The sequence below is a fragment of the Haliaeetus albicilla genome, chromosome 2 (assembly GCF_947461875.1).
Source record: "Haliaeetus albicilla chromosome 2, bHalAlb1.1, whole genome shotgun sequence".
In the NCBI taxonomy this organism is placed as follows: Eukaryota; Metazoa; Chordata; class Aves; order Accipitriformes; family Accipitridae; genus Haliaeetus; species Haliaeetus albicilla.
The window spans coordinates 79,893,625-79,906,000 of record NC_091484.1 but is presented as its reverse complement, the minus strand read 5'-3'; the positions used below and the strand labels follow the sequence as shown (position 1 = coordinate 79,906,000).

The 12,376-nt window shown below is 43.8% G+C and overlaps 1 protein-coding gene across 3 annotated transcripts in view; it reads left to right on the top strand.

Moving 5' to 3' along the window:
• SMARCC1 (SWI/SNF related BAF chromatin remodeling complex subunit C1) overlaps window positions 1-12,376 on the top strand; it is a 91,933-nt gene that overhangs the window by 75,213 nt on the left and 4,344 nt on the right. The window lies entirely within an intron of this gene.

Here is a 12,376-nt window from a genome sequence, read left to right as displayed (position 1 = left end):
TGGAAGGAGAAAATCCCCTTGCCTTAATTGTCATTCATAATAGAGTAAAATCAGAGGAAGAGGTATTGTCAGGTAAAATTCTGTCAGGTTGCCCAGCAAGGTTGTAGAATCTCCATCCTTGGAGACAGTCAGGCCAAGCTCGGAAGTAAAAAATGGAGCTGCCACAAAGTATTGTTTTCAGATGTTTTTAGCTTGTTTGTATTTCCTTAGACCTTTTTTTTTTTTTTACGCCCAGTGATCTCTGCTCCTTCAAAAACAATCATTCCCTCAAATTCTTCAGTTCATGACACACCTAACTGTGTGGGGAAAAAAAACAAAACCAAAAACAAAAAACCAAAACCAACCAACCAAAAAACCCAAAAAAACTTAGGGGAAAGGACCCAAGTGAGAAGCAGAGGCAGGAAGCTCCTTAAGCAGTTTCCTTTGGCAGGAGGCCTGATTCTAATATGCTCCCATGCCCTACTTAGGGCTTGGCTTTCTGGCTTCTGCCCTTCAGTTGTGCTTGATGCCAAGGGTAGAGATATTCCTAATACTGAAGGACAGAGAAATTAGGTGGCGATGTGATTGTGCCTCACCTCAGGAGGAGGAACATCCACTGGGCATAAAAAATATTACTGCCATTTACTCAAAACAACTATTTGTGCTTAATGGCAAAACTGACAGCCCTCCTGTTAAGTAATTAAGTTGCTAACAGTATTTGCAGTCTCACCGTTAAACCATTTTACTGTTCAAAGGGATTGAGACTATGAAATGTTGTACTTATGCTATGAAGATGTTTATGGGAGTTAGAATTGGTGGCTTTCCTGTACGTGCTAAATGTTGTTGAAATTATAATTTAAAACAGAATAGCACCCACCGCCTGGCGTGTAGTAAACTGATTATCCAACTAGAGCACAGTGAAGGAGAATAGCTTTTCTCAGTTGTCAACTGCTTGACCAAAAACTATTCTAAAAGAAGACCTGATCAGTTGTTAGCTGAAAATATTTTGAAAGATCTTGCATAGGCTGCTGCTGAAGAAACTGAAGAGTTTGGGCTATCATAATCAAAAATAGGATGTGGCAACTGAAAGCCTGCAGGAGCCTGAGTTTTCGTTTTGGGAAAAGACCTGTGTTAAGTGTATGGTTTGGAAAAGAGCAGAAGTGCATAGTAAACTAGCAGGATTTGCAGATGACCATGAAAATGTGAGTTATCTAATCCAGCTGTGTGAATCTCCACAATAAAAAAAAAAAACACTTGATTTGATCAACAGATGCAGAGTAATGCTAATTGGACAGGAAGGTAAGAGTTAGTTGTCTTGTGATCTAGATGCTTAAGCTAATGATCTTTTTAAGGGACCAGAGTCAGTGAGATCCTGGCTTCATTGTGCCCTTGTGGACAAAAAATGTGGACATTGTTTTGGGAGCTGTTTTGGTTTTTGCTGAAATTGAATTGGGAGTGTGATAAAATACGGTCTATTGGGTTTTTTTAGATTCAAATAATATTGTAGCTCGATTTGTCTGTCGTATGCTGTATTGACTACTCAGGTCTATTTACTTAGCAGTAGAATGAAGAAACATTCTGTGGAATGAAAAAATAGCAAATTGGAAACAGATTAAAGGGGGGAATCATTGCATACCATTAGACTAGCTCTTACTTACAAGCTGCTATTGAGACTGAAAATGTAACAAGATTAAATGCATTATTGTATTCTCTAGGGGACTAATAAAACTTGATTTCTAATATATTCACATCCTTGGTTCACATAATACCTTATTACTTCAGCCCCATTGTAATCATCCAGGTCCTCTGTATCCCCAGTGATCCCTTTCAGTGTGTATTGTGGGCAGTGTGGTACTGTGTTAATTAGTCAGTACATCTCTTTTTCAGATTTGATTAAAGTTAGTCAATAGATTGACTTTTCCACCATCACCACCCCTCCTGTTAGAGGGCAGCAAACTGATGGATGAGGTGCAGCACTTCTGGCTCCCATGACAGGGAAGCATCTGGTGCTGTCTCATGCTGTACAGATACAGGACTAGGATCTTGCCTTTTACCTAGTCTGACAGTTTGCTGGTTTGATATTTTTGTGAAGGTGAGAATTCAGAGGCCCTTTGAGAGTTCAAAGGCAAACCCCTCTGCTTTTTCTGCCATATCCCAACTGATCTAGAAAGCAAAATAGTCCCTTTTCCTCAGGCTCTCAGTGGAAGTTTGTCAGAAAATGCGTGGGAAGTCCATAAGTGCCAAAGCTTTTTGGCTTCACAGTGGAGTTCTGTATAACTTGAGGGCAAGGAGAGAAAATGGGAAAGTTCGCTGTTTCCTCAAGTGAGTTCAACTGAGCCAGTCCTGGGGGTGTGTGTGTAAATAATAACTTAGGGATCCTTCAGTCCACAGAGATAGTGACTCACAAATTGACCTGATTTTCTGTTTAGGTAGTTTAAGATGCCCAGAGTTTGACTTCCCTTGACAAATAAGTACATCACAGGGAGAATCTCCGTTGCATGTAGCAGCCTCCAGAAATCTTACTGACATGCTGAAGTGGTCAGCAGTTGCATTTTGTGTACACACACCCCATGTATTATATACATTAAAAACCAATCCCTTATCACCTCACGTTGGTCATGTTGAATCTGTGATAAATACTACAGAACTTCTACGTATTTTCCTTACTTGCACTTTTTTAGGGCAATTGTGTATTTATTGGACTTCTAAGTCTTGGAGCATTAATAGTCCAATACTTTAACAACAGACCAACCTGTACATACATAGATCAGTAGCAATTTTTCCTGCTCATTTACTAATTTGGGATCCTTTGAAACAGACTGGTGAACTTCACCTTAATAACCACGCATCCATAAGTTCCCTCACGGCGTGCCTGCCCATGAGTCTCCTGCAATCTTGGTGCAGATGCCAAAGTTTGGAGGGTGTGGGTAAATGAATTTCACCCTGCTAAAGAGGGCTGAGATACACTTGCAGAAGAAATCTGAAAGCTCTTTTTTGCTGCTTTTAGTCCTGTGGTGGAACGTCTGGCTTCAGAGCTGTTGGTGTACAGCTTCCCAGTGCAGAGCTTGACATGCTTTTGTAAGAAGGAGGAGCAGTTTCTTTACCTGAGTTCTCAGCTTCTCTCCAATAACAACCTGCTGTCTCTAAGGTGGCCAATTTCGAGAAACCCCAGTGATGAATACCACAGTGTAATTCTTCATTCAGGTATAAAGATGTTATTGGAGACTTAGACAAGTTGCTGTCTGCTGGTCTGTCTAACAGCTCTGCAGGAAGAACTGACCCATTCAGTTTGCGTTGGAGGAAAATCCCCCAAAAAACTTAGTAACTGAGAAGTACCAGTGGGAAACCTTCCAAAACACAGACCCGAGGGGAAGCTGGAGATGGAAATACCCTGCACAATTTCCTGTTCAGCTTCGTGGTTCTTAACTCCAGACTTTACCTTGGTTCTCACTGATGTTTTCAAACAGGTTTCTGACCTTAATAGTGACTAAAAGTGTAACTGTTGGTTCAGTAGACCATGAACAAAATGCTAAGTCGGATGCCTTCAAAGTGATTGATGAAAGCTGAAGAGATGGTAGGAAACAAAGTGATGAAAGGATCTGAAAAGGCATTTATAAATGGAAGAAAAAAAAAATTGCTGCTTATGGCTTTTCTGGTTTCAGAGACAGAAGCAGTTAAGCCAAATCTCTTAACTAGAAGTTAACAGTGAAGCTTTTTCCACAAAAATGTTCTTTAGCTTAGATGTCAGTCTCTGGACACAGCTGGTGTATGTCTCCAGTCGAGGGTCAGTCTTTGCAGTGAGCTGCTTTTCATCGGCATGGCCACGTCTGGTTCTGCTGGACTGCAGAATTTGTTGGGACATGCTAAAAAGCTGAAATAAGTCCAGGGGCCAGTGTCCACGGGCCAGTTTGGTGAAAGAGAAACCAGGACGAGCCAGGAGAGCCCCTCCAGAGAGGAGAGCTGGTGGTCAATTCCACGTAAAGCAAAAATTTTACAGCAAACGGTGTACAATGCACAGCCCGAGAGGCTTCTTAGAAGCTTTTGCTGCTTCTCCCAGGGCTTTTCTTTCTGGGTCTGGGTTAACTGTCTTTTTGCTAGTCATAGCAAGCAACATGGCTTGATGGTTAAAACTTTGAGTTTAAAAACTTGAAATAGGACTCTGTTAATCAGTTTGCTGTGACATACAGTTTAACTTGATGCCTGCTTCTCCAGTGCAAGCCTGTGCTTGGAGTTTGGCTGCCTTCAGTTTGTCCTTTGGTGCCTGGGTGCGATGAGATTCTAGTCAACTTGATGACCAGAAGTATGTTGCTGCTCTCAGGCACGGGCACTGATTTCAAACAAGTCTCATTACCAGTTCCTTCCCAGATTTTTTACTTTAACGTCATTTTGACTGAGCTTATTTTGTTCTCCTTTCCCCTGGAATGCAGACTTTTAAAATAGAAGAGTAAAATTGGATTCCAATTTCACTGTGAAAAGCTGTACCTTGTAATTAGAAGAGAAAATAAAATTCCCAATTTCTTCCTGTGTTACTAGTCTTGCTGCTGGTTGTATCATTTGAAGCACGTTATTGATTTCTCTTTGTGCGCTATTCTGGTTATCCGTGAAATGTGAAGTGCCTTGTACAAGTGATACTTGTGGTGTGTAATACGAGAAACTTCGTTAAATTCTTGGAGAAAGCGTGATAGATATGTATTAATAGCTGTCATTAACTTTTCCCTTTGGGGGGATTTTCAGCTAGTAAATAATTTCTGACCCAAAGCAGAAATAGAATCAGGAGGTAAGAATACACTTTCCACTATGGCTGGTAATAACCTTTTTCCCCCAATATATTTTGCATAATTTTCTGTCAATGGTTGAAATATGCAAAAGAATGCTTTGTAAGTAATTTTGGGCTTGTGGTTTTTTCAAGTAAGTGTTGTGCATTTCATTATTTAAAATTTGCGGTTTTAAACTGAGCTACTGGATGCTGTTTACTTTCCTGTTGGACTGATTGCAATTCCAGGATTTTTTGGTACAGATAAGGATTTTGAGTTCACTTCCTTTTGGTAAATGTTTTTTAACAACTGTCAGTGCTTTCTTTTTTATCCATCGTACGTAATGAGCTTGCTGGCAGGAGACACGCAGGGAGTAGTCAGATAAAAGGAAAGCAAGGTCATACGGGTGTAAATGGGTTTGCAGTATTCATCCACAGTGCTGTAATACGTGCGTACTTGTGGGTTTGCAAAGTGTTATGGTGGTTGGTAATGCAGAAATATTAAAGCCACGTTGGGTGTTCTCTGGTATATTCTTGACTGTGAAAACCTGGCTGGGCAGGAGGCATTATGGGCTGAAATAGTAAATAAGAGTCAACCACAGGACAGTGGTTCCACTGGGGATGCCGGATGTATTTTAGTGACTTGCATTGTACTGTCGTCTTAACATCTGCAGAGCTTCTCCAGTAACTTTGAGCAGCTCCTAACTCCTTACAAGAATGTATTATTGAAGATGAATTAATATTTGAAGGTTACCCGTGCTGCCCTGCAGAAAGGTTGTCCTTGCTGGTGTGACACAGTAAGCATCTTCTCGACAAAGTATCTTCCATCGTACGTGCTTTGCTGTAGAAAAATAATGGTGAGCCCTCAGCTGTGAGACGTCGTGGGTGTCAGGGCCCCGCCAGCCCGGCACGGTGCACCTTGGCGTTCAGAGGTGTCCGACTTCAGCGCGCCGATGCCTCCATCGTCAGCGCCGGATGAATCACGCCAGAGGGGAGTGACAAACGCAATATGCAAGCGAAGTGGAAATTCTGCCGCTCCCCTGAGATGCGATGCTAAATGAGTTATTGTGGTTAATTATTCACAGTTCTTGGCTATGGGATTGTCTGCTGCAGTGCGTGTGGGGAGAGGACGTGCTGAAGGAAAGGACGTGTCTGAGAGGTTGGTTATAAGTGCAGATTTCTGGGTTTTCTGAAAACCATTCCCAGTGGGAAGGAGTGCATCTTGCAGTGCTGCAGAGCTGCTCTGCAGTGAAGCTAGCAGGCATTCCCTGGAGCAGTCCTCTGCTTGTTCCCATATGAAGACTGTGAAACAATTCATTCAGTAGTAGGAGAGCGAGATTTCAGCGAGGCACGTCCCCTGCGGAGATCAGAGGAACGTCGGAGCGCAGCCTGCTTTCCCCCTCTCTGAAATCCTGGCTGCCAAAGGAGGAACTCCCTTCACATAACACTGGCTGCGTTTGCAGATTTTCTCTTTGAATGGTAAATAGGGAGAGGTATGCAGGAGGATTTGAATTGGCTCCAAGCTTTGTGCATCATGCCCCGTCGGCTGCTGCAGTGAAACAAAAATACTAAAACTGTTTACCACTCCAGTGCCCCTCAAGTAGCTGATTTAACAGAGGTAGAGGCTTATTTAATAGAGATAAATACCTTGGAGATTGTTTAAAAACTGTTCCTCATCTGTTTCACTGTAATGTGAATCTGCAGTTGGCAGTTTGCTAATAGTGGAATGCTTCAGAGCACGCATTAGAAAATGTCTACAATCTCTAACGTGTAAAGGATTTTTTTAGTCTGCTAAATCTTGTTTTATTGAACCTTTTGGCTTTATCTCTTCCTGCGTCTGCTGTTTTTAAGCTCTCCCCCTTATGTAGGTCACGCTTCCACATTTTATGCTTGAGCCACTGTCTTGAAGCGGTATCACTTGTAAAATGAAAAAACCCTACAAACTCAATAGAAATAGGACTTCATTTTTGCCATAGTGATAGTAGTAATTTCTACTTGCTTAATCCCAGTTTGGTTCGGTATTGCTTGATTATTGCTCAACTTCAGCATTTTGGAGTTCTGGTACGTGATAGGATTGTTCCTCTGCAAGTACCCTAAGTTAATTTTAAGATACAGTTGTTGTGTACCATGTCAGGAAGGCAAAAAATGGGCAGCCAACCCTGTATTCAAACACAGAGGAGCTTCTCAGTTTATGGGCTTCTTCAGAAAAACTGCAGTGCTGCTTATTTTTAAATCTCCGAGATTTAAGAGAGAAAAAAGCTCTACAGACTCCTTGGCCTAGGTTGGAGGGTGCTTCCCAATGAGCATCACTATGAGATTTAGGGTCATGACACACTTTGAAGCAAATTTTTTTAAAGTTGATTTAATTTCTGTTTAGTGATTTTAGTTTGACTATGGTTGATTTGAATATAAAACATAGTCCTTGAATCTTTGCATTAATGCAGGTTTGACAGCCTTTCTCTCTCTGAAGGAATACTTGCCCACTGTCAGAGCATAAGACCTCATGTGAAGCCACTCAGTGTGTAGTAAGTCTGATCCAGCTTCAGGTGCTTCAGAAGAGGTTTTTTTAATATTAATCACTTCATTAGTGCAGAGTGAATCTTGTAGGCGTGTGGTGTTAGAAGGAGGTTGGCCAAATTACGCTTGGAGAGGTTGAGTCTCCTGTCATGTGGCACCTCCCAGGCTGGGGATTTCTCAGTTCCCAGCTTTCCTGGTCTTCTGAAACAGAGCTACGTTGTTCCAGTTTTTACATTTTTATTCCCTGATCAACCTTAATTTTGCCAGTGAATAACATTCCTCATAGCTGTGAATATCTTTTGCTACAAAGCCCTCTATGTCTTTGGGCCATGTTTTGTCTTCAGTTTCTTGTTGTGGCAAGGTTCAGTCCCTGCCACCCTTCTGCCCTCAGCAGTTTGAGTTGCCCTGTATCTGCTTCTGCTAGTCTGCCTTTGCTTTTGCATGCTTGCAGCTGCAGTTGTTTCTTCTTTTTTTGGGGGGGGGGGGGGGGGGGGGGGCACATGTTGAAAGTACAGGAGTTCATTAAAAATAAAAGATCTACTCAAGCCAGAGTTCTTAAGAGCGTAATAATGTTGTCTTGATGTACCAAGTGGCTGCAGTTCTCATGTGGTACCCTCCGAGTGCAACACCGGAGTCAAAGCGTGGGAGGAGTGCGAGGATGAGGACGTACAAGGAGGCAGTGCTTGTCTCCCTTGTGTGAGCTAATCTAGATCCAGACACAGTTTCCAATGCTAAAGCGTGGTTTGCCAGCTCTGTTGCTCTGTTCTCCAGCAAACTTGACTTTTTAAAAGTAGCTTGTGAGTGTGTGTATATACTGGGTCTGCCCAGGTGTTCACATCGCTGCCTTTGATCTGATAGATAGCAAAGGCTTTGTGAAGACTGTAAGAAATGGGGCAAATGCAGATCAAGCCTTCCACAGTCATGCTCCTCGGGCATTTTGACACTCAGTGCTTAGGGCCTGCTTTGAACTGGTGTGTTCATAGCCACCGATAGACCTACCCTCTGCAAATCTGTGTTAGCGAGTTCCACGGTGTAACTAAGTTCTGTGAAAGCAAGTTTTTAAACCTGCAGCATAAGAATTGCAGTGGCCACCTTTAATTCTGTATTCAAGGAAATAAAGGCTTCCTATTTGCTTTTCCCATATCTCTTATGATCTTAGACATGTAATAAGCTGTCATCTCTTCCCCCATACAGACTTTCTCCCAAGTAGCCTGATGGGCATTAGTTGTACACCTGAGCCTCTACGCTGAGTCCACTTTATTAAATATTATTTTGAGTCCACTAGAAGACTTTCAACTGACCAGGAATATGCAGCCTATCAGTAGAGTGAGGCAGATGCTCAAATTCCCTTTTTGCCTGTGAAACAAAACCAACCTGCAGTGTTCTTCTGTTCTGGGCTCTAAGGAATAGACTATATTTGCAAAAGCAGCCACTGAAGATACCAGCTACTCTTGGAGGACTTCTTGCACAGGTAAATGGAGGAAAAGAGTATAAATTTTTCCTGGAAAGTAACTCCTTTGAGTTGAAGTTGTCGGGACATTTCATAAGTGAAGAGAACAGGGTATCAGTTACTGAAGTGGCCTGATCAGCCCCCTTTTCTTCTGTGTAGATTGAGATTGCTGGTGATGCAGGGGTTGGGTTTTTTTCACATCTAGATTTGTTTTGTTGGGGTTTTTTTTAATATTTCACCCAGAACTTCCAGCAACTGAAACTCAAGCTGCTGTGTCATATGCTGTGACTGTAGTGCCACAGGTCATCACATAACATCGGGCATGTCAGAAGTTCCCACATCTGTCTCCTGCAAATCAGGGAAAATCCTGACTTCTGGAGCTTGACCAGCTGCCCTTGTACAGCCGCGTACTCTGACAGGCTGTGCTTCAGAGCTGATCTGTTCAGGCTGAGGTCGTATATACCCCCAGACTGCTTTCTGCACACAGGTGGCCTTGCACAATGGAGAAGAGCTGCTTGCTTGTTGTCTGCCTGCTATGCTCGTGTCTGAAGCTCCAAGGTGAAGTTTCCTAGGAGCTCAGCACTAGCGCAGAACCGATGACAGAGTCTGCAAATGGGCAGTTCTGGGCTGTTTGAAAACCCACCAGCGTTTTGTGTCCAAACAGCACTGGTCCTGTAGCTCCTGACCCACTTCTAATACTAATAGATTACTATGTCTTTAAGTCTCAGCCTGTGCCTGGCTGTTGCTTTCAGTGACAGTGTTCTTGTGTTGCCTGCCATGCCCTTTCTGCCCACTCCTCATCTCGGAGTGAGCTGGACCAAAACAGATGCACAGATGCCAGCAGCAGTAAATTCATGCCGCGTCTGCTTAAATCTTCAGTTATCTGCGTATTATCCGTTGATATGCTTGAGGGCAGGGCTGCCATTCAGGAGGGCTGAGGCAGGCTGGAGGAATGGGCTGGCAGAAGCCTTGTGAAATTTAACAAGGACAAATGCAAAGTCCTGTACCTGGGAGGACTGACCCTGAGCAGCAGCTCTGCAGAAAAAGCCCTGTGGGTCCTGGTGGGCAGCGAACCGAGCATGAGCCGGCGGAGACCAGCACCATCCCAGGCTGTACGAACAGGAGCACAGGGAGCAGATTGAGGGATGTGATTATCCCTCTCCTTTGCTCAGCAGCTGTTAGACCGCATCTGGAGGATTGGGTCCCCTGCTACAAGAAAGGCATCGATTAAACTGGAGTGAGTTCAGCAAAGGGCCACCAAGGATGGTCCAAGCGCCTGAGCCCTTTCACCATGGAGATGCTGAGGGAATTGGGCTTGTTCAGCCCCAAGAGGAGAAGGCTTTGGAGGGACCTACCAGCAGCCCTGCAGTACCCATGAGGAGGCCATCAAGAAGACAGAGACAGGCTTTTCAGTGATGTGTGGTAGGAGTAAGAGGGATGTAAGCTGGAACACAGGAGGTTTTGACTGGATATAAGTTTGTCAAGCACTGAAACAGGTTGTACAGGGAGGTGGTGCAGTCTCCATTCCTGGTGCTTCTAGAGGTCAGTCAGGTCTTGACAAAGCCTTGAGCAACCTGGTCTGAGCTCAGAGCTGACTCTGCTTTGAGAGGAGGTTGGACCAGAGACCTCCCAAGGTCCCTTCCAAACCGAGCTATTCTGTGGCGGCAGTAATACTTCAGTCCTCTTGCAGCCTGCTGCTGCTGAGGAGGCCACACACCCAGCTCAACTTGTCTGCGAAAGGGGAACCAGTCACTGGAGCTCTTGCGTACAGGACTTGGTCGTCTTGAGTTACTCACAAAGGCATGCCACATCATTTTAGGAAATATCCCACCTTTTCTTTCTTCTTCAGGTTGTTGACTGAAGGCGTAAGGATTCCATGGGGCTTCTTCAAAACCAGCTATTCACCATCACCAAAGCAGAAAATATTTTGTTAATAGTGGGGACAAAGGAGGGGATTAGAGGCTCAAATGTATGCAGTTTTTCTGGTTGGCTGCTGCTCCTTAATAAATAGTGATGGAAATGCCATGATGTGCGCTGCAGGCTGCTGATCAGCAATGGAGTGTGTCCAGGGATAAACTTGCAGAGTTCTTTTCCTTTGTAAATGTTTGAGAAATCTGATGGTTTCTGTAGAGCTTCATATCTGCTGCTTGCAGGTATGCTAGTCTTGCTCCTGTGATCAAGCAGCGTCAGGTTGGCACATGGACCTTTTGCTTACATGACCAGGAGCTCCAATGTTATGTTTTCATGGTTTGATGCTTCAGAGTCCCTGTAAATTTAAGGTGGTTCAGCACCTCTGTCAGATCTCCAAGACTGGATGAAGCCAGTAGGCTGTGGTGTGTTGGATTCTTTTGCACTGGGGCTGTTAGTGGCTCTGGTTTCAGAAGCAAGTACTCCCTTATGCCATCATTCTGCCTTGCCTTTTTGCAAGGATAGCCTGTCTTTCTCAAAGAGCAGGTTATTGGTTTAAAGTACCATGAAACTACAGGCAGAGACCAGCTACCAAGGGCTAGACAAGCTACCGAGTGCTTTAGATAGGTATCCAAGATGAGCATCTTCTGGAGGAACGTGGCTGAGCAGGGCAAACTTGTGTGGTTAGCGAAGGGACCAAACATTGGGGAAATGGAGTGAGTTCGTCTATTTGTGTTGCGTTTTTTCTTTTTTTTAAGGATTGTTCAATAGGTATTCTTGCATGCTTGGAGTGCTCTTCAGTGGTGCCCCTAGCTTTCTGCAGAAGGGCAGTGATGGAGGAGGATTTGGGATGTCTGGCGGACTTCACCTCTGTGAGAGCGTGTGATATGGCCCTCAGGCAGAGGTGTCTGTACAGGCATTAAGTAGTGACAGTTCCCAAAGAGCAAGGTTTGCTTTTGATCACCGGGGTTATTTTAAAAGGCAGATGATTCTTCTTCTAAGTCATAAATTCCCAAGCATTCAGGCATAGACCAGCCCACTGCTTCCTCTTTGACTGAGCTCTGTCTTAGGCTGCTTTGTCCCCTGTCCACTGTGGCTGTGCGAACTTGCTGGTGGACCAGTACGGTCCTACCTCTGACCGGAGTGTGCTTGCTAAGAGCTGTAACCTGCCAGTTTCAGGCAATAGCCTGTGAGCCGGTGCAATTTCCTGACATCCTACAAAATGGAAGTAACGGATATCAATAAAATATTATTCAAAGCTCTTGTTCTGAAGCTGAGCATAAGTAGGAGTTAATAGTATTCGTGCCGAAGTATTGACTTGGTCCCAAATCCAGAGCTCCCATTTTCTTGGCTTTAACAGCTGGTGTGGCTGTGATACTTTTTATGTATGTTCAGTCGTCTTTTTCTTCGAGGGTTCTGTCATCACACTTTATTTCACGTAATTGCCTGGGGCTTGGGGTGGAATGAGCTCTTTTGAAGGAAACCTTTACTATCCATGCCTAATAGCTGCTTTTCTAACTAAAATACTGTACCTTTCTGTAAACGTGTAAAAGTAAATGTAATTGGATTATGCAAAGTAATCTCTTCAAATGAGGTTTTAAAGCATCAATCAGCAAGTTGTAGGTGTCCAAAGCTGGGCGAGTCTAGCAGTTCCTTTATGCAGCTGTAACATAAAAGTCTTTTATAGAGCTGATCTGTAAGGAAGACTTATTGGCACCCTCCCTCACATCAGAATAAGGTTTTTAATGGTAGAAATTTCTGTACAGTCC